This window comes from Panulirus ornatus, chromosome 57, assembly GCF_036320965.1.
Source record: "Panulirus ornatus isolate Po-2019 chromosome 57, ASM3632096v1, whole genome shotgun sequence".
Lineage (NCBI taxonomy): Eukaryota > Metazoa > Arthropoda > Malacostraca > Decapoda > Palinuridae > Panulirus > Panulirus ornatus.
In genome coordinates, this window is record NC_092280.1 from 8317882 (window position 1) to 8339128 (window position 21247).

Below are 21247 nucleotides of genomic sequence, written 5' to 3' on the forward strand. Positions count from 1 at the left end.
TCACTTTAACACTCAACTTCCTCTTTTTACCCACACACACACACACACACACACACACACCCACACTCGGACACCAGCTTCTGCAGTTCCTCTCCCCGGCCTTCCGCCACCAGGGACAGATCATCTTTGAATAGAGACTGAGACGCCTTCCTCACCCCTCTTCCCTCCCCTCAGTCTACTGTATGCCCATCCCTCCCTCCGGGACTCTCGTAGTTACCTCCCTTACCAGGACCCATGAACAGATTAAAAAGCCATGGTGACATCACACACCTATCTGACCGTCACCTGGAACCACTCATCCTTTTCCTTTCCTACTCGCACGCACGCTTTAATCTCCCGGTAAAAAGCTTCTCACTGCTTTTAGCAGCTTTCCTCTCACACCAAAAAGATTCGCAGCATCTTCCACAAGGTATGTGTGTCAACCGTATCATATGCTTTCTCTGGGTCTTTCTCCAAGTCATTCTTACACATCTTCCACTTTCCTCAAAGCCTCGTTTCTCCTATCCAGTCAGATGCTCTGTACACGCTACTACTCACTCGGTCATCACCACATCTCGCCACGTATACTCAACAGACTTATGCCTTTAGAGATTTAAACATTGAGTTGTGTCCTCCTTCCTTTTATATATATGTGAACTGCACATTGATCCCGACAGTTTTTCGGGCATTGCCTCGCCTTGAACGATGCAGATTTTGAAAAGCTTGACCAACCGATCAATAATCTTGTTACTACCTCTTTTGAAATGGTCATCTGCAACCCCTTCCACTCCTGTCGCCTTGCCACACTTCATCCTGTCCATTGCTTTCGCTGTTTTATTTGTTTTTATATCATTCGTCAGAGCTCGCTCACTACACATGCCTTCACGTCCCACATACATCACATCCACCACCCAATCTTCCAACACATTACACCGTCCTTTATCATCCTCATTCTACCTCTCTTTCCATTCCGTCTTTGCCTCTTCCCACTTCCAATCCCATACTCCTCACAGTTCTCCCTACACTATTCCTCTCCTTCCAAAATGCTGTCCTATTTATCAGAACATCATAGGATACTCACATCCCACCTCTCATTTCCTTCTTTGTTTATTACCTCCCGTATCTTTCAACCCTCTGCCACTTTCCCTTGTACACTTCCCAATCACCGCACTCTTTCCCTGCAATACCATCTATGCACACCTCTTTTTCTCTTCCACTCCGTACTTAATTCTTCAACTCACACCCTGTCTCGTACGCCCACACCCCGCCTTCTGAACACACACTTCACCCACTAGTGTACGTCTGTAAGTCTTGTTTCCCTAAATACCTACCACTCCTCACCCACTTTTGTTCCATTTACTCAATATCACTCTTCAGCCATATATATATATATATATATATATATATATATATATATATATATATATATATATATATATATTACGCAAATGATTTAAGTGAATCAAAACGTCTACAGCAGTGTCAAGAGATGTTCGGTAGACCTATGATAGCCAGACACAGGACTCCATAAATCATTATGACCATCGTATGATATTCCCTGACTATCTTAGCTTGTAAGCTGTGGTTCAAGCCAATTACTGGGGCTCCATTATCTTCGCTTACTACCCATGGTTGGTCCCAGTCGCCAGGTTGCAGTATCTTTACTTGTCAGCTAATTCTAGTGCCAGCAACTGAGGCACTGTTATCTTCGATCGCTAGCTGTGGTTGGTATTAGTGCCGGCGGTTCGGTGAAGTCGTTCGCCAGCCGTGATTAGTGACAGCGGCCAGGGCTCCAGGATCTAAGTTCTCCAGCTGTAGTTGGTGCCTGTTGTCAGGCCGCTAGTAGCTATGCTCGCCAGGTGTGGTTGGTGTCTACTGCCTGGGAGTCTATATCTTTGTTCGCTAGCTTTGACTAGTGATAGTCACCCGGGATGATTGTATGATAACATCTCTAATGAATCTCCACATATCCTTGCCTCCACTGTAGCCATCTCGTCAAGCAACTGACACTAACTTCACGTGACCTTATGTGACCTTGGCTGGTTACCGAGCAGGTCAGCAACACTGTCCTCTAAATCGCGATCCCTTATAATTCTCTTGGGTCCACTGGAATGACCCTGTGGCCGCTCCCTGGACATGGTTACCACTACAGGCGTGGCTAACCCAACCTACCTCTTCAATCCCCGGTCAACAGTGCGGTCACTCAGCCATCATATTGTCCCGGATGTCAGTCGTGTTGATCTGTGGTCTCAACGCATCTTGGCCGTGTGACTCCAGGCTCACCATTCTCTCGAGAGTCTGTGGGGTTCCTCCTTCGTCAGTAGGCAGCCGTTAAGGTGAATCAAGATTCGTCCCACTGCCCACTAGGGCCTCCTCCATACGTGACATCGTCAGCACGACCACGGACTGCAGCTCCCACAGGCTCTCAGCGACGCATCTGACCAACGCATGCTCTTCGAACTCCAGAATCTCGACCACCTCTTAACAAGCGCAATGACAGGATCAACGTAACTGTCCCTCTCCTCTCCTGCACAACAGTAGGAGTTTTGCTCACCACTTCTCCTGAAGAGACACCACAAGAGCGCACCTCTCCGCCGGGCCTCCTCCCACAGCAGCTCCTGTGTCACTACCATGCAACTCCTGCCATGCCTGCAACCTTACTTCATGACAACGTACCTCACCTCATCTTACACCATTTGTATCAGTGATGCCAGTGGTGATGGAGGGGCACTACTGGTGCCAGTGGTGGTGGAAGGGGTACCACTGGTGCCAGTGGTAGTGGAGGGGCACCAGTGATGCCAGTGGCGGTAAAGGAGCACCAGTGGTGGTGGAGGGGCACCAGTGATACCAGTGGTGGTGGAGGGGCACCAGTAATGCCTGTAGCGGTGGAAAGGCAACAGTGGTGGTGGAGGGGCACTAGTGATGCTAGTGGCGGTGGAGAGGCACCAGTGATGTTTTTGGTGGTGGAGAGGCACCAGTGATGCCACTGGTGGTAGAGGGGCACCAGCAGTGCCTGTGGTGGTGAAGGGGCACCAGTGATGCCAGTGGTGGTGGAGGGGCACTAGTGATGCCCGTGGTGATGGAGGGGCACCAGTGATGCCAGTGGTGATGGAGGGGCACCAGTGATGCCAGTGGTGGTGGAGGGGCACCAGTGATCCCAGTGGTGATGGAGAGGCACCAGTGATCCCAGTGGTGATGGAGGGGCACCAGTGAGGCCAGTGGTGATGGAGGGGCACCAGTGATCCCAGGGGTGACGGAGGGGCACCAGTAGTGCTTGTGGTGGTGGAGGGGCACCAGTGATGATAGTGGTGATGGAGGGGCACCAGTGGTGATAAAGGGGCACCAGTGATCCCAGTGGTGACGGAGGGGCAACAGCAGTGTTTGTGGTTGTGGAGTATGACGACCTGACCCTTGACATGACCCATGGGCATGACGACCTGCTCTTTGACCTAACCCATGGGCATGACGACCTGCTCTTTGACCTAACCCATGGGCATGACGACCTGGCCTTTGACCTGACCCATGGGCATGACGACCTGGCCTTTGACCTGACCCATGGGCATGACGACCTGCTCTTTGACCTGACCAATGGGCATAACGACCTTGTCTTTGACCTGACCATTAAGTTCTCAGATCAGAGGACTATGAGCAGTGGCGCCCTATATCACGCAGGGGTAGAGGTTTTGGAGATGTTGTTATAGGGGGAACTATTATAAGAGTGGATATCTGTTCTCTGGTTCATGGAATGGATCACCCGTGTCCAGATTGCGTGCCTGGGTGAAGGAGTCCTACGCTAGAGTGAAGAGGAAGCCCCCTGGATTTTCATTTTGCATCAAACGAGATAAAAAGGTAATTACTGTAGACGGGTTACGTGATGGTCGTTACGTCATTTGCATCGTGTGTGACGTATTCCGTCGTCTGTGTTATGTGTGACAAGGAGGCTGAATGGTATAGTGTTAGATACAGGTAGATATAGTTACTGGAACACCCATTCCCTCTCTCTCCCTCTTGCTTCTTCATTCCCATTTGCTACTCTCGCCCGGAACCGCTCCCCCTCTAACACCCTTTGCTTTTGACCTTTTATCCTTCGTGTTTTTCCTCTCTCCTCATCATCATATTCTTATCTAGATACTCGTCCTCGGCTTTGCGTCTATATCACCCTTGATCTCCTCTTATCTTATTCACCCTACTCCACCCTACTCGTCTATTCTCCCTCCCAGTGGGTCACCCGCCTCTCCCCTAACCACCCCTTATATTCCTCCCCCGCTTTCTTACCCCCTTAATTAGCACCCCCTCCCCACGTCGTTTTACTCCTCCTCCTCCCACCTTTGCTTGGCCAGTCAGGCCCTCCATGTAGCACCCCCCTCCCCTCCCTTACTCCACACAGCTCTCCACTCTCCCACCCTTCACACTCCTCCTCCACATCACAAGCCACACTAAGGCCCCCTCCCCTCCTTCGTTCCACACGCCTCTGATACCTCCAATTACCCTCCAGTGTCCGCCCCGGCATCCATAACAGGGTCAAAACACTCCAACGACCACAACAAACCCTCCAAACACCTAGATTATGGCGAATTTCACCTCTTTGGAGGGGCGCTGCGGGCGACTGACGCCCTACCGGCCCTGCGACGTTGGTGCGGAAATCGGTTGCATACGGTTAGCTGGAGATTGTTGACGTGCGTGACGTCACGGGAGGATCAAAGAGATTAACACCAACTGACATCATTACCACAATCCTTTACCCACAAGCGTTAACCCAAATTGCTCACTTTACCTTTACTTGTGAGTCAGCTTGTGTAGGGAGACGAGAGAGAAGTGTGTGTGTGTGTGTGTGTGTGTGTGTGTGTGTGTGTGTGTGTGCGTGTGCATGTATTTTTTGTGTGTCTGAGAATTTTCGCTTGTGCACATTTCTATTCCTGTGTTTGTTTTGGTACTTGTCTATCTACACATAAGGGTAATTACATATCAAATTCTCTTCACGTTATCAGAATGGAAAGCTTTGCGCTTATCTCATCTCGCTTACTAATCTCTCTCTCTCTCTCTCTCTCTCTCTCTCTCTCTCTCTCTCTCTCTCTCTCTCTCTCTCTCTCTCTCTCTCTCTCTCTCCTCCTTTTTATCGTACAAGGTTACTCTTTCTTATCATCTATGTAGCACAAATCTATAGCACTCACTCATATCCTAATCTTTATCACTGGTTTTACTCTATAGATACTTCCCACGATCCTAGATTGGAGTAATCTTGCTCTAAGTGAAAGATCTTTCTTATAGTTTATCTTTTCAAAACATTTTTCATTTCCAAATGCTCGAAATCATTCTCATTTCGCCCACTTAACATCATCTAACTCATGATTTCCTTTGTTGTGAATCGTATCTTGTATTCCATGTGTCATCACTGATACACTTTGATGCTCCTTTTCAGACGCGTCTCTTTGCTCTCCAGGTGAAGGAGAGCAAATGGGTATTTTGATATGGGACGAAGAAGCTCTCTTAAAATCTTAAACACTGCTATTCTCTGTGCATGTTAATGTTGTCCTTACATTATACCAAACATGTGTTTCGCCTGTATCGCAGCCAAACATAACTAACTTTCTGCTGATAAGAGATATGGGTTATCTGGTCGAGTCCCCAGCTGGAGTTGACTCCAGCAGCTTAAGCTCTTCCCGGAGGTACGTCATGTAATAGTCTGTCTTCATAACCTTTCCTCTGCTCATTTTCTCTACGTACGTGTGAACTAAACTTCGTCAGTCGTGTGTGTGGGTGTGTGTGTGTGTGTGGTCACGCTGTATGTTCTGCCACCCCTTTAACTAACCCCTGCAGATCGGTATTGTGTATTATGAACAACATAAGACTTATCAATACTATTCCCCAAGGTACCTCACCTGCAACTCCCCATGTTTATAAAGCACACACACACACACACACACACACACACACACACACACACACACACACACACACACACACACACACATACACACGCGTCTATAAAGCACTCACACGTACACATGAAACATTGCTCTGGTATTACCCACAATCTAACTACGCCCATAAACAGGACGGAAGTTAACAATGTACACAGAGTCCATCTTACAACTACTGATCACTGAACCCCTCATCTTTAGTGACACGAACTCGATAAAAAGCATCACAAACTCTCCTACATGAAGCCCTGACAATATACCAAACTTCCATATGAGACACTTTTTGGCCCAGTTGCAGCCAAGCTCATACAGATGTCGTCAACCATCTCTGGTCACACAACAAAATCCTAAACATGTGAAAACTTGCCAGCGTAGTACCCATCCTGAAACATTTTCCACGCCACCCACCTCCCTTTCCTCCTATCGCCCTACAGAACTGTTGCCATCACTATCCGACCTCTGCCAGAAACTGATGCACAAGAGTCAACCACAACCACAACCACAATCCCAACACTTACTTATACACTATTGCTTTAGACATGATCATTACACTACCATCTTTACACAAACATCACACAACACATTATGGATGGCTTCAACCTACCACAATCCCTTTACCACACATCAAACATCTTCCCTCAACACAATCGTATGCAAAATATATACTTGAAGCCACTCTCCACGAGAGCGAGAATAAAAAAACAATCATTACCCAGTTGGTTGCCAAGCCAAAGTAATTCACAAAGTCTTCACCTTCAAAATCCCGAAGCTCTACAGTGGAGTCTCCTATAGAGCATTTCTCTCTCCAACCCTGTTGTCTCTTTCTTCATGACACTCTAGTCACCCGCAGACCACATTGTGAAAGTCTTCCCGTATGCAGGTCAACTCAGCCACATTACAGCGCCCTGGTGCTACTCAAGCAGTCACAAACATTCAACACTGCCTCACGGTATAAGAGCTGTGTCTCAACGCAAACCATAATATCTGCATCCTCACAGAGATCCATTGTCGTCCTCTTGATCCCAGAGGATCATAGATCCAACTTACACCCTGCCATCATCCTGAATGATAAACCACTTGTGAAACAAGAATTACATTCGCTCCCTACACCACAAACATCGACACAACAGCCATAAACAGACTAAACTGCCTGGGATTTGGATGAGGAAAGAGATTCTCATGGTATCATCTATGATCAGTTTACCTAGCACTGTAAAATGCACCTCACCTGCCTGGCTATCCACCCCGTCAAAAGCATACAGAGAGAAGCTGCAGACGCACAAAGCAGAGCATTAAAAGCAATAATCGGCAGCCGAACTACCACAAACATTCACCTCAATGAATCGCAGTCAATCGAAAATACTTCTTGTACAATCTCTCCTTAGAGTGTTGGCACTTGGCGCTCTACAACAGCACCTTCCCACCCTAACCACCTTCCCACCCTAACCACCACCTAACCTAACCAAGAGTCCCTAGGTAAGCATAATTAGCTTGCCCCTGCTCCACACTTCAGCAGGCTATACCTATAAATAAATACGACAATGGCAAAACACCATACACACCATAATGGCTCAGCAAGCACCAGACAGCGGCCCTCCCAGCCCAGACTTAAACTCCACTACACCTGCCGTACACCCATCTGAAACTACATTCCTCAGACATGTACGAGTTATGCCTTCTTGTCTTATCTTTGGACACCACCCATTCAGCATACCAGAAGATCCGTCATACTCAAGATGCAGCTTCCATAGTACAGACACTGTGATCATCCCACAAGAACATACACACCACCGCACTTACCTACGGATGGGGGACACCTTTGGGTCTCTGGACACCTTTCGGGCCCTCCTATCGCCCTCTTAATTATTGTGACCCCCGTACGCTGTATACTGGCCTCCACCTATCCCTAGCTGTATGCCCGTCGCCCTCGCTTGCACTGAAATACCTTGTCTGTATATATCTAGACATTAAATATTTTGAGACCAAAGACTGAAAAACTCGTAAGTTGTAGTTCCCGCCAAGTGGATATGGCTGGCTACCTGAGCGCTGTATGCATGTGTGTGTGTGTGTGTGTGTGTGTGTGTGTGTGTGTGTGTGTGTGATAATTTTTGTCCATTAGGAAGCGAGAACTTAGTGTTGGGGTCCTCTCTTTTAACTCTATATACGTACATCCGTATCCTCGCTTGGCTCCTTTTCTGTTCTTAGATTTAGAAAGCAATAAGACAGGAGGAAGAGAAGTCTTTATACCCTGATTTTTTCCCCTCGGAGTCGCCTTCTACGGCAGGCATGAGGTACATACGTGGGCAGCAAGTCTTCCTCCTCAACGATACAAAAACTTATTAATGACAAGCTCTTTGAAAAGGCATAAAAGAAGCTACAACCTTAAAAAAGAAAAAAGATTTATCAAGACTTGTATCATGACATACGTACATTTCAGCCAGTACGTAGAAAAAGCAAATCATATAATTCCTCTCATTTTTCATCCAAAAAAAAAGAGAAAAGAAAGTTGGAAACTGGGATTTCAGTACTCTGAGAACTGCAGAAGAAGGGGAGGTACTTAAAAACCTTCCAGCGGCATATTTTAACATAAACAAACTGGCTGGGGAGAAGACAAGAGAGGCGGCTGGGGGAGCGCAAGAAAGAAATCGGTGGACTCAAAAACAAACAGCGCTTAATTACCGTCACTCGACCGGGGCGAAACAAAACGCGTCTCCTCGCCCCGCTTGTGTGCCTGGGGCTCCTCACAAACACTGAGACACATACCCCGTCGCGGAGGGGACAAAACCAGCGCCAGCCCAGTAACAAACACACCTTCATTACCCTCACATTCACATCACAAGGGAGACCTGAAAAGAAAGACGTTTCGTGGGATTGTTGCCTAATTATTTGGTTTCCAACCCTCCTTCGCCTCGTGTGGGATTCTTTCGGACGCTCGTGCCGTCATTTTTCGTCCCTCCTCCTACCTCCTTCCCCCCAAGAGATCTGTCAGTCGTCATTCCTCCCTCCCTCTCTCCAGCGTTCGATACCTTTCGGGGGATGTGACATAGATTTCTTCCTTTTTTTTTTAATTTCCCCTTTTCATTTTTATGAAAAAGGGTAGAAGAAAAAACAAAACTTTCCCTTGGAAATGGAAAGGGGACGAAGGATCTTTCCCTCACTCCTCCCTCCCACGACAACTGCCTTGCGCCGTTGGGAGCCTCATCCAAGTAGGCATTCAACCCACCTGCCGAGAATGACGTGTATTTTCGACTTAAATTACAAATGAGGCTGCAAGCTTACTGATGAGACGGGTGGCATAAATAACAAGTCTGGAATAAAGAAGGGGTAGCGAGGGAGTGGAGGAGTGCTGGCGAAGTCAGACAGAAAGGGGAGAGAGAGAGAGAGGAGAGGGAGGGAGAGTGGCTCGTAGTGGGGGCAAAAATGAGAGGGTTGTGTGTACGGCTGGAAGAATAGGAACAGTGATTGGCCGTCTGGCTGGTTGATGGTGGGGGTGGGTGAGTGGGTGGTTGGGCGTGGTTGCAGGAGGCCCTGTGTAAAGGGGAAGATGCTTGGTGTAGATGCGAGGTGTAGAAGGAGATCCTGGGTGTAGAGGAAACATACTAGGTGTAGGGGGAGATGCTGGGTGTAGAGGAAACATGCTAGGTGTAGGGGGAGATGCTGGGTGTAGAGGAAACATGTTAGGTGTAGGAGGAGATGCTGGGTGTAGAGGAAACATGCTAGGTGTAGAAGCGAGATGTAGGGGAGATGCTAGTTGTAGAGAAAGATGCTATGTGTAGGGAAAAATGCTAGGTGTAGGGGAAGATGCTGGGTGTAGAAGCGAGGTGTAGGGGGAGATGCTAGGTGTAGAGAAAGATGCTATGTGTAGGGAAAAATGCTAGGTGTAGGGGAAGATGCTGGGTGTAGAAGCGAGGAGTAGGGGCATATGTTGGGTGTAGGGGAATGTGTTGTGTGTAGGGGAAGGTCCTTGGCGAAGGGGAAAATGCTAGATGTAGGGGGAGATGCCAAGGTGTAGGGGCAGATACTAAGTGTAGGGGTTTATGGTGAGAGTAAGGGAATATACTGGATGTAGATGCTGAGTATAGTGAAATAAACTGAGAAGATGTAATTTGAGGAATTATATAACTTGTATTGATATCATTCATTTATAATGCATACATAAACCCGTATCTGAAAATGCCTCTGTTTTCCCTGACATAAAATGTCTCGACTTCCCTGTCTTCAAATGCCTCTATTCCTCTGACCGTAAATGCCTGTATTTCCCTATCTTGAAATGCCTCTTATTTCCCTGACTGTAAATGCCTGTATTTCCCTTGACTTAAATTGCCACTATTTTCTGCCTCAAAATACCACTATATCCACAACTCAAAATGCCTCTACTTCACTTTTTTAGAACGCCTCCACTTCCCTGATGTTAAATGCTTCTATATCCTTTACATATAATTTTCCCGGATGGAATAAATGCTCTTGCATTTCTGGTATGAGATATACTTCAAATTTCTTCCCAGAAAACGCCTCTGTGTCGGAGTGATTTATGATGCACTTATTTTCCTCATGTAAAAATGCCAGTTTTCCTTTTTTGAAAATGCTTTCACCTTTTGAAATGAAATGCCCCCATTTGTCCGATGGAAATGCCTCTATTTTCACAGCGCAACACACATCAAGTTATTCAATTCAAAATATCTTCGTTTCTATAACATTTGCATTTGTACAAGCACTACTGTAAGGGCGTAAGGGTATATATATTATATATATATATATATATATATATATATATATATATATATATATATATATATATATATATATATTTCTTTTCTTTCATACTATTAGCCATTTCCCGCGTCAGCGAGGTAGCGTTAAGAACAGAGGACTGGGCCTCTGAGGAAGCATCCTCATCCAGCCCCCTTCTCTGTTCCTTCCTTTGGAAGAAAAAAAAAAAAAAAACTGACTTATATTTCTCTCTTGTGTCTCCCCTGATGATGTGATTATTACACGAAAGTACACTTGGGAACTTTTCGTGTTTCATTTTCCCCGTGGACTCATAGGAATATATATATATATATATATATATATATATATATATATATATATATATATATATATATATATATTTTTATTTTTTTTGCTTTGTCGCTGTCTCCCGCGTTTGCGAGTATATATATATATATATATATATATATATATATATATATATATATATATATATATATATATATATATATATACCTCGCAAACGCAGGAGACAGCGACAAAGCAAAAAAAAAAAAAAAAATATAATCACCTCACTTCTTGACGTGCAACCATTTGATCGCCGTTTCCCGCGGGGGTAGCGCCAGGAACACGGGCATTGTTGACATCTATTGGCTTAAGTTGTAAGCTTTGTGTGCTGCTACGTGCGTCCTCCCAGGCAATCAGATACCTTGTTACTTTAAGTTTTTTCACTCATTTAAGATTGTAACGTAATGTCTAGATATAGTTTCACATGTTTTCGTTCTTCATATCAGTGTTCGTTGTTATCTTTATGATAACTTTTGCAGTTAGCTTTACTAAGGGAAGACTATTTACTATTTCATCTTTATTTCTTGATCCATTTAATGTATACGTGATATCCAGTCTCTCCCTTATGCTGCTGTTCTGTGTTCTGAAAATGATGTAATATTTAGAAATCTATGTGTGTGTGTGTGTGTGTGTGTGTGTGTAGGATTATGTGTACTGTACGGGTGGGGAGTTTTACACTCGTGTGGCCTTATCTTTTGATCTAATACGTGTAATTACCTATATTTTGTAATTACCTATTTGTAATTCACCTGTTTGTACTGTACGGGTGGGGTCCCACACTTGTCCCCCCCCCTTCCCTAATCTCTTGGACCTCCTGTATTGTCACACGTCTTTCTAAACTTCTGTCTGCTGCCCACACTCACAATGCCATGGCCCGGTTTGTGCCACCCATACACTTGCCATGTTATTAAAGTTCTACTTCACATCTTTTGGACGAACCTTCTGTCTCAATCTAATGTTGTGGCTTCTGTCAGTTCTGTCTATCCATCTTACGAGGATATGCTAACCCCCTCGACCTCATCAAACCCCTTACTCTTCTCTCTTCCATAGTGGACGAGTTCAAGGCCTCTGATTTTCCACTAATGATACCATGTTCGTTGCCCTCCTCTAGACCTTCTCTATTGGCTCTTTGTGCTTCATTAAGTATGTGTGTGTGTGTGTGTGTGTGTGTGTGTGTGTGTGTGTGTGTGTGTGTGTGTGTGTGTGATGGGTAAAATGCTTTCGTTGGAAGAGTTGGCTTAAAGCCTTATGTATTCCACTGAAGGGTCGTATGTACCGTCTTGCTCAAGGGTCGTACCGTCGTGCTTAAGGGTCGTACCGTCATACTCAAGGGTCGTATCGTCATACTCAAGGGTCGTACCGTCATACTCGAGGGTCGCACCGTCATACTCAAGGGTCGTACCGTCATACTCAAGGGTCGTACCGTCATACTCAAGGGTCGTACCGTCATACTCAAGGGTCGTACCGTCATACTCAAGGGCCACACCGTCATACTCAAGGGCCGCACCGTCATACTCGAGGGCCGCACCGTCATACTCGAGGGCTGCACCGTCATACTCAAGGGCCGCACCGTCATACTCGAGGGCCGCACCGTCATACTCAAGGGCCGCACCGTCATACTCAAGGGTCGTACCGTCATACTCGAGGGCCGTATCGTCATACTCAAGGGCCGTACTGTCATACTCAAGGGTCGTACCGTCATACTCGAGGGCCGTATCGTCATACTCGAGGGTCGTACCGTCGTGCTTAAGGGTCGTACCGTCATACTCAAGGGTCGTACCGTCATACTCAAGGGTCGTACCGTCATACTCAAGGGTCGTACCGTCATACCCAAGGGTCGTACCAGGTTGTTCAAGGGTCGTACCGTCATACTCAAGGGCCGTACCGTCATACTCAAGGGTCGTACCACGGTGCTCAAGGGCCGTACCGTCATACTCAAGGGTCGTACCGTCATACTCAAGGGTCGTACCACGGTGTTCAAGGGTCGTACCGTCATACTCAAGGGCCGTACCGTCATACTCAAGGGTCGTACCACGGTGCTCAAGGGTCGTACCGTCGTGCTCAAGGGTCGTACCGCGGTGCTCAAGGGGTCGTACCGTCGTGTTCAAGGGTCGTACCGTCATACTCAAGGGCCGTACCGTCATACTCAAGGGTCGTACCACGGTGCTCAAGGGTCGTACCGTCGTGCTCAAGGGTCGTACCGCGGTGCTCAAGGGTCGTACCGTCGTGCTCAAGGGCCGTACCGCCATACTCAAGGGTCGTACCGTCATACTCGAGGGTCGTACCGTCATACTCAAGGGTCGTACCGTCATACTCAAGGGTCGTACTGTCATACTCGAGGGTCGTACCGTCATACTCAAGGGTCGTACCGTCATACTCGAGGGTCGTACCGTCATACTCGAGGGTCGCACCGTCATACTCAAGGGGTCGTACCACGGTGTTCAAGGGTCGTACCGTCATACTCAAGGGCCGTACCGTCATACTCAAGGGTCGTACCACGGTGCTCAAGGGTCGTACCGTCGTACTCAAGGGTCGTACCGCGGTGCTCAAGGGGTCGTACCGTCGTGTTCAAGGGTCGTACCGTCGTCCTCAAGGGGTCGTACCGTCGTCCTCAAGGGGTCGTACCGTCGTGCTCAAGGGGTCGTATCGTCGTGTTCAAGGGTCGTATCGTCGTGCTCAAAGGGTCGTATCGCGGTGCTCAAGGGGTCGTACCGTCGTGCTCAAGTGGGATTTAATTCCCCAGAAGCTGGAGAATTGTTCCTCTCACTCTATCATTACCATCTTGGTGAATTAAGCGCATGACGTGTCTAACTGGGTTAATTCATTCTTCTAAGGTCAGTCATTAGGTTAACAGGTACTGTGGTTGATGGCAAGTTTGATTCGCTCCCCAGTTGCTAATTGACGGTTCATTTATCCCCATTTGCCACCAGCCTGGTTACATGTACAACTCTGTCATCAGAAACCAGGTTAACACACTCGCCCTCGCCCATATACCACCACCATCCTGGCTAATCTATCCTTTTTCAGCCACTGTTCGGGTTAATTTACTCCTCTGTCGCTACTATTGAGAATAACTTGCCCATCTATTCGGAGCAATTGGGTTAATTCGTCTATCACCACCGGCTGGGATGATTTACCCACATGTCACCACTTGCCAGGTTAATTCACACAGCTGTTGGCCTTACCCTGGATAATCACCCTTTTTCACCAAAGACTGGACTTGTATCACTTATGTACAATTACTTTTTAGGTTAATTTTCGATTCATATACCCCTGCACAGGTTAATTCGCCCATCTGTCACTACTAGCAAGGTTAATTTACGCATCTGGTGCTATGAATCGGGTTAATTCACCCCTTAGTCACTACTAGCAAGGTTAATTTATCCATCCGTAGCCACGAACGAGGTTAATTCACCCGTCTGTCATGACAAGCCAGGTCAGTTCTTCAGTCAGCTTTAGCTGGGTTAATTCGTCCATCGCTCACTACTAACAGGTTAATTCACCTACAGATATCCACTAGCCGGGTTCATTCACCAACTATCACCACCTACCAGCTTAATTATCCGACTCTATAACTCCTGTCAATTTCGATCATCCAGACTAATTCGCCCATCTATCACGACCAACCAGGTTAATTCACCCATCTATCAGGACCAACCAAAGTTAATCTACCCATCTATTGCCATCTAACAGGTTCATTCACTCGTCTATCGCGACCATCCAGGTTAATTCACCCATCCATCACCACCTACCTGGTTCATTTACCCGTCTATCACGACCACAAAAAAAAAAATAAATCCGGTAAATTCAACCCATCTCACACACACCCCCTAACCCCAGCTGGGTTAATGCACCCATCTATCGCCAGCGGCCGGGTTAACTCCGGCAGTCTATCGTCGTCAGGAGAGAGAGAGAGAGAGAGAGAGAGAGAGAGAGAGAGAGAGAGAGAGAGAGAGAGAGAGAGAGAGAGACCCCCCTCCCATCATCCCTCAGCCAAACTGGTCACTTCTACAATGCAATTTCGTCTCTTTAATGGATTTCCTTAAGGAGCAATCCGTCTTTTCCTGAGCCGCCTGACACGTAAACCATCAAACTATTGTACTTTCTTTGGCCACTTGGGAGGAGGGAAAGACCTAACCAACGGCACCGTGTGCTCCCGGGCTATTTACGCCCTTGGGTAAGGGAGGTACTAAGGGCGGGTGTGGCGTGCCTCGAAGCGTGGGTGGAGGATACGTCCATCGGGTCGACCTGAGGAGCTGTATTGAAGGCTGGTCTCTTGGGAGGGTCTGGGTGCATTTCCCATATTGAAACTTGTGAATTAGATTTATAGACATTGTTGACGTACAAAGAACCGCCTTTCCTCGCCGGACAGTCGGCAATCTATTATTTATGTGGGTACGCAAGCTGAGGAGGAGGAGCAGGAGGGAGGAGGAGGGAGAATGATGTGAGGAAGAGCAAGAGAAGGAGGAGGAAGAAGAGGAATGAGAAGAGGAAGAGAAGGAAGAAGAATATGGAAAAGAGGAGGAAGAGGAGGAAGAAGAAGAATGAGAACAGGAAGAGGAGGAGAAGGAAGAAAAATATGAAAAAGAGAAGGAGGAGGAAGAAGAGGAGCAAGACTAGGAGGAAGAGGAGGAAGAAGAATGATAAGAGGGAGACCAAGAGGAGGAGAAGGAAGAAGAATATGAAAAAGAGGAGGAGAAGGAAGAGGAATATGAAAAAGAGGAGGAGGAGGAAGAAGAGGAGCAAGACTAGGAGGAAGAGGAGGAAGAAGAATGATGAGCGGAAGAGCAAGAGGAGGAGGAGGAGGAAGAAGAATGAGAAGAGGAAGAGGAGGAGAAGGAAGAAGAATATGAAAAAGATGAGGAGGAGGAGGAAGAAGAGGAGCAAGACTAGGAGGAAGAAGAATGATAAGAGGAAGACCAAGAGGAGGAGGAGGAAGAATAAGAATGAGAAGAGGAAGAGGAGAAGGAAGAAAAATATGAAAAAGAGAAGGAGGAGGAAGAAGAGGAGCAAGACTAGAAGGAAGAAGAAGAAGAATGATATGAGCAAGAGGAGGAGGAGGAAGAAGAAGAATATGAAAAAGAGGAGGAGGAGGAAGAAGAGGAGCAAGACTAGGAGGAAGAGGAGGAAGAAGAATGATAAGAGCAAGAGCAAATGGAAGAAGAAGAAGAAGAAGAATGAGAAGAGGAAGAGGAGGAGAAGGAAGAAGAATATGAAATAGAGAAGGAGAGGGAGGAAGAAGAAGAGGAACAGGAGGAGGAAGAGGAGCAAGAGGATGAGAGGAAGAAGAGGAGGAGAAAGAAATGAGAAGGAGAGATAGAGAGATAGAAATAGTTAGAGACATGGGTAGATAGTCACCTAGATAGACAAATACACAGGTAGATAGGTAGAGACAGACAAAACAGACGGACATGGACACTGACAGACACAGTTACACAGACAGACAGACGCACAGATAGATAGAGAGACAGACGGAAAAACAGAGAGGAGGAAATTGGTAAAAGAAATTTAACGTTCAGAGAAAATAGGAGAGAACACACAGAATAATAAATTGAGAGAGTGTGAAACGGGACGAAGCATTGGAACACAGGGAGACGAGAGCGAAAATATCTGAAAAAATAGAGCTAAGTAACGTGAAAAGAGAAAGAATGACACGAAAAATTGTGTAAAAAAACGAGCACACTTAACCACAGGAAGAAGAAGAAGAAGAGGAGGAAGAGGAAGGAGAGGAAGAGGAAAAGGAAGAAGAGGAAGAGGAAAAGAAAGAAGAGGAGAAGATGGAAGAAGAGGTGGAAGAAGAAGAGGAGGAAGAAGTTGTGGAAGAAGAAGGAAAGGAAAGAGAAAGAATAAGAAGAGGAGAAAGAAGGAAAATGTAGTAAAGAAGAAGGAGAAAGCTTGGAGGACAGTGAGAGAGAAAGAGAGAGAGAGAGAGAGAGAGAGAGAGAGAGAGAGAGAGAGAGAGAGAGAGAGAGAGAGAGAGAGCCAGACTGGGAGCAAAAAAAAGGGCGTCAGGGATCCAGGCAATATCCAGGAACACTGAGGGAGCACAAGACCTGAAGTAGGGAAAGTAGGGAGGGAAAGGAAAAGTGTAGGGAAGGAAATGAAAAGTGTAGGGAAGAAAATGAAAAGTGTAGGTAGGGAAATGAAAAGTGCAGGGAGGAAAATGAAAAGTGTAGGGAGGAAAATGAAGTGTAGGGAAGAAAATGAAAAGTGTAGCGAGGAAAATGAAAAGTGTAGGGAAGGAAATGAAAAGTGTAGGTAGGGAATGAAAACTGTAGGGAGGGAAATGAAAAGGGTAGGGAGGGAAATGAAAAGGGTAGGGAGGGAAATGAAAACTGTAGGGAGGGAAATGAAAAGGGTAGGGAGGAATATGAAAAGTGTAGGGGGGGAAATGAAGACAAGATGTTTACGTCTCGATCAGTACACTCGTCTCGTTGATAATATCAACAATAAGGCCGTCAGGGACACGTTTCCCGCGTTAGCGAGGGAGCGCCAGGAACAGGCGAAGTGATGGCCTCATTCGCTCCCATCCATTCAGCTGCCGTGATATAATGTTTTCATCATACATATGACGTTCACACGTAAGATTAGACTCTAAACCATTTTACCACCCCGCTCCCGAGAATCGAACCCAGGCCACCGAGATCAGCAAGAAGGGTCAGTGCACCACTGCAGAGAGAGACGAGTTTTCTCCACCTCGATCGTCCAGTGGCGCTCGGACTGCTTGCTATCCCCGAGAGCCTGGGTTCGACTCTCAGACACACGCTGGAAGTCCACAGACATCACAACAGACAAACAAAAAAAACAGACAAACGCAGTTGGGAACAAACGGTTTTATAAACATCAATCTTTAATGTAAATATGATCTCAATATATCCAACCGTGACGATAAAAAGGGAGGCGGGGAAGTAACACATGACGTCATTCGGAATTGACGAAGCTAACAGAGTCTTTCTTCTCGCTTCGTCCTGTGAGCAGCAGAGTGGAGGTGGGAGAGAGAGAGAGAGAGAGAGAGAGAGAGAGAGAGAGAGAGAGAGAGAGAGAGAGAGAGAGAGAGAGAGAGCAGAAGGAATAAGGAGGGAGAGAGAGAGAGAGAGAGAGAGAGAGAGAGAGAGAGAGAGAGAGAGAGAGAGAGAGAGCAGAAGGAATAAGGAGGGAGAGAGAGAGAGAGAGAGAGAGAGAGAGAGAGAGAGAGAGAGAGAGAGAGAGAGAGAGAGAGAGAGAGCAGGAGGAATAAGGAGGGGGAGGGGAGAGAGAGAGAGAGAGAGAGAGAGAGAGAGAGAGAGAGAGAGAGAGAGAGAGAGAGAAGGAGGAATAAGGAGGGGAGAGAGAGAGAGAGAGAGAGAGAGAGAGAGAGAGAGAGAGAGAGAGAGAGAGAGAGAGAGAGGAGGGGGGAGGGGGGGGGAGAAAAAACATAATGAGGGTCTCATTCACTTGGCTGAGTCGAACCGACTTCCCCGGGGTCATTTTCGGCAATATATCTAGCGGGAGAGGAAGTTGCTGGCCATACGTTCCGATGCCCCGCCCGATAATAACCGAAATGAAGCGGAAAATTGATAGAGGATCGGGACGAGAAGCGTATCGGAAACACCGGATGGGATCGAACCCCCTCCCTCCTTGTTCTTCCGATCCTCCTGTAACACTGTCTTGAGGCCTCGATCCAGGCGATTTGTTCTTTCGTGTGGTGGACGGGTTGAATAAAGGTGTCTTGTGTAGTGGCAGCAGTAGTAGCAGTAGTGATAGTAGTAGTAGTAGTAGTAGCAGTGATGTTGGTGGTTTTAGTAGCAGCAGTGATAAATATATGTGGTAGTAGTAGTAGTAGTAGTAACAGTAGTGGTAGTAGTAGTAACAGTAGCAGCGGTAGTAGTAGTAGTAGTAGTAGTAGTAACAGTAGTGGTAGTAGTAGTAGTAGTAGTAACAGTAGTAGTGGTAGTAGTAGTAGTAGTAACAATAGTGGTAGTAGTAGTAACAGTAGCTGGTAGTAGTAGTAGTAGTAGTAGTAGTAGTAACAGTAGTGGTAGTAGTAGTAACAGTAGCAGCGGTAGTAGTAGTAGTAGTAGTAACAGTAGTAGTGGTAGTAGTAGAAGTAGTAACAGTAGTGGTAGTAGTAGTAGTAGTAGTAACAGTAGTGGTAGTAGTAGTAATGGTGGTGGTGGTAGTAGTAATAGTGGCAGTGGTAGTAGTAGATGGAGGAGGAGGTGATAGGCACTTACTCCTCAGCAGGCACTGACCAGGGAGGAAGTACTGCCTCCCGCCAGGTTGACGGGAAGAGGAAGTGACAGCGTCGCAGTGGACCATTACTGCAGTGGCTGTCATACTCCCTTACTTTGCCCCAGATCGCCGTCTCTCTGCCTCATAAGCTCGTGAGCTCCTGGTATTCGGTTCATGAACTTAAACCTCCAATATGTCTTTCCTTAAACACTTGATGACACATAAATCGAAAATCTTTAACCTTAATTACAAGTTTCAGTTATCCTTGGGTCTAAGAGGCGGGAGCAAGGGGTTGGAAACCCTCTCATCTTTGTATCGCCGCTTTCTAAAAAGAGGGAACATAAGACGGAGCCAAGCGAAGAGTGCTCCTCAAAGGCTATATTAGTCCTCTGCACTGAACGGTGAGGTTGATCCTCTGCACTGAACGGTGAGGCTGATCCCCTGCACTGAGCGGTTATTGTACTGGAAAGTAACACCGTCAATAAGACCTTGTTAAATAGTAGGCCAAATCATGCAACAATTGGGAGTGTTTACGCCGTCAAATGCAAGGCATGTAAATATATTCATATAGGCCAGACAGGTAAAACTGTAACAGAGAGGTGTTATTGGCACCGTCATGCAGTACGCAGGGATGACCACAAAAATGCGATCGCTAAACATTGTCATGAAAATGATCACCCCATAGATCTTGAAAATCCTGTTATTCTATGCCCCTCTGCTGATTATGCCACACGTAACGTCATTGAATCTGTCTTAATTGCTAATACTAAGAACTTTGATTTGTCCCCAGGCTATTTTAAAGCCCATCCTAGCATTAACCAAATCATTATGAGCGAATTGACAAAACACGAAAACATAAAAACGTTGTTCAAGACACGCCCAGCTACCCAGGTCAACCCTCCGCCACGTGACCCCCCTTAATCACTCTCCCTTACAACGGTTACTGCCAGACAAAGCGGACAGTGATTGGTCTATACAGATTGGTGTTGGACGGCGGGACTCAAGTGTGATGTTGGGATTTAAATTACTTTGTTAAGTACTGGCACCTGATGATGAGGTGGATTGTCTCCACGAAACATGTCGTGCCACATGTATAGAAAAATTACGTTAAATATAATTGTATGAACTCCTACTGAAGTGCGATTTCACCTTCATGCTATCATCACGGACAAATGCGATCATATATATGCACTTTGTTCGTGTGTGTGTATATATATATATATATATATATATATATATATATATATATATATATATATATATATATATATATATATATATATATATATATGTATAATACTGCTGTACATAAACACCTTTTAATTTTGCAGTAACCTCATTCATATCCAATCCTTCATCAGCTGCAACAAGGCGAAGTCTGTCACATAACGGAACACGAAGACCAAGGACCTTCCTGTGTTCGACAACCGATCAACACTCACTTCGGTATTGCCTCCTCCCGCGCGGCACTACGGAGGCAGCGGGAGCAGAGGGAGGGGAGAGGATGTGTGCGACAGGAGAGCGTGTTCCCCACCTGCACCACCAGCTCCTGAGTCAATAGCAAGACACCTACAGGCCATCCTTTGGTAAGGCATCTGGGGGATTTCTCCACCAGAGTCCACATAATTACATTTTCGTTACCTTCGTTTCGCACGGGATTACATTAAGCATTACGATGAAAGTATGTTATTTTTCACATGTTCAGGAGGTTCCTCCAGTCTGTTTTCTGATGCTGTGGGGAGTGATGAAGAAAACGAGGGGTATGCGATTGAGGGGGAAGGGTCGACGCTGACTACAAAGGCACGTCAGCAAACACTGAGGTTTCTCCAGCGATTGGCAGCGTCTCGAGGATAAAGCGAGACAAGTGTTTTGTCATTTGCTCAGGGTAAATATTGGGGAAATTTCAAAGGGAATAATGGGCGTGGGTTGTCGGCTTTTAGCGAAGACAAAAGTTCCTCTTTTGAGTGGGAGGGAGGAAGGAGGGTGGGTGGGTCAGGTGACACCGCTCTGTGGTATATATAGTGTCAGAAGCGCCCATATGGGTGATCCATCCGTGAAACTGGGTCTTAATTCTGCTC

General features: G+C 46.5%; 1 long non-coding RNA gene across 3 annotated transcripts in view; it reads left to right on the plus strand.

The window, feature by feature from the left end:
* LOC139766158 (uncharacterized) overlaps positions 1-21247 on the plus strand; it is a 101354-nt gene that overhangs the window by 17785 nt on the left and 62322 nt on the right. For all 3 annotated transcript variants that reach the window (XR_011716816.1, XR_011716817.1, XR_011716815.1), the window contains exon 2: positions 20531-20755. This is a non-coding gene — a long non-coding RNA (uncharacterized lncRNA). The remainder of the gene's footprint in view (positions 1-20530; positions 20756-21247) is intronic.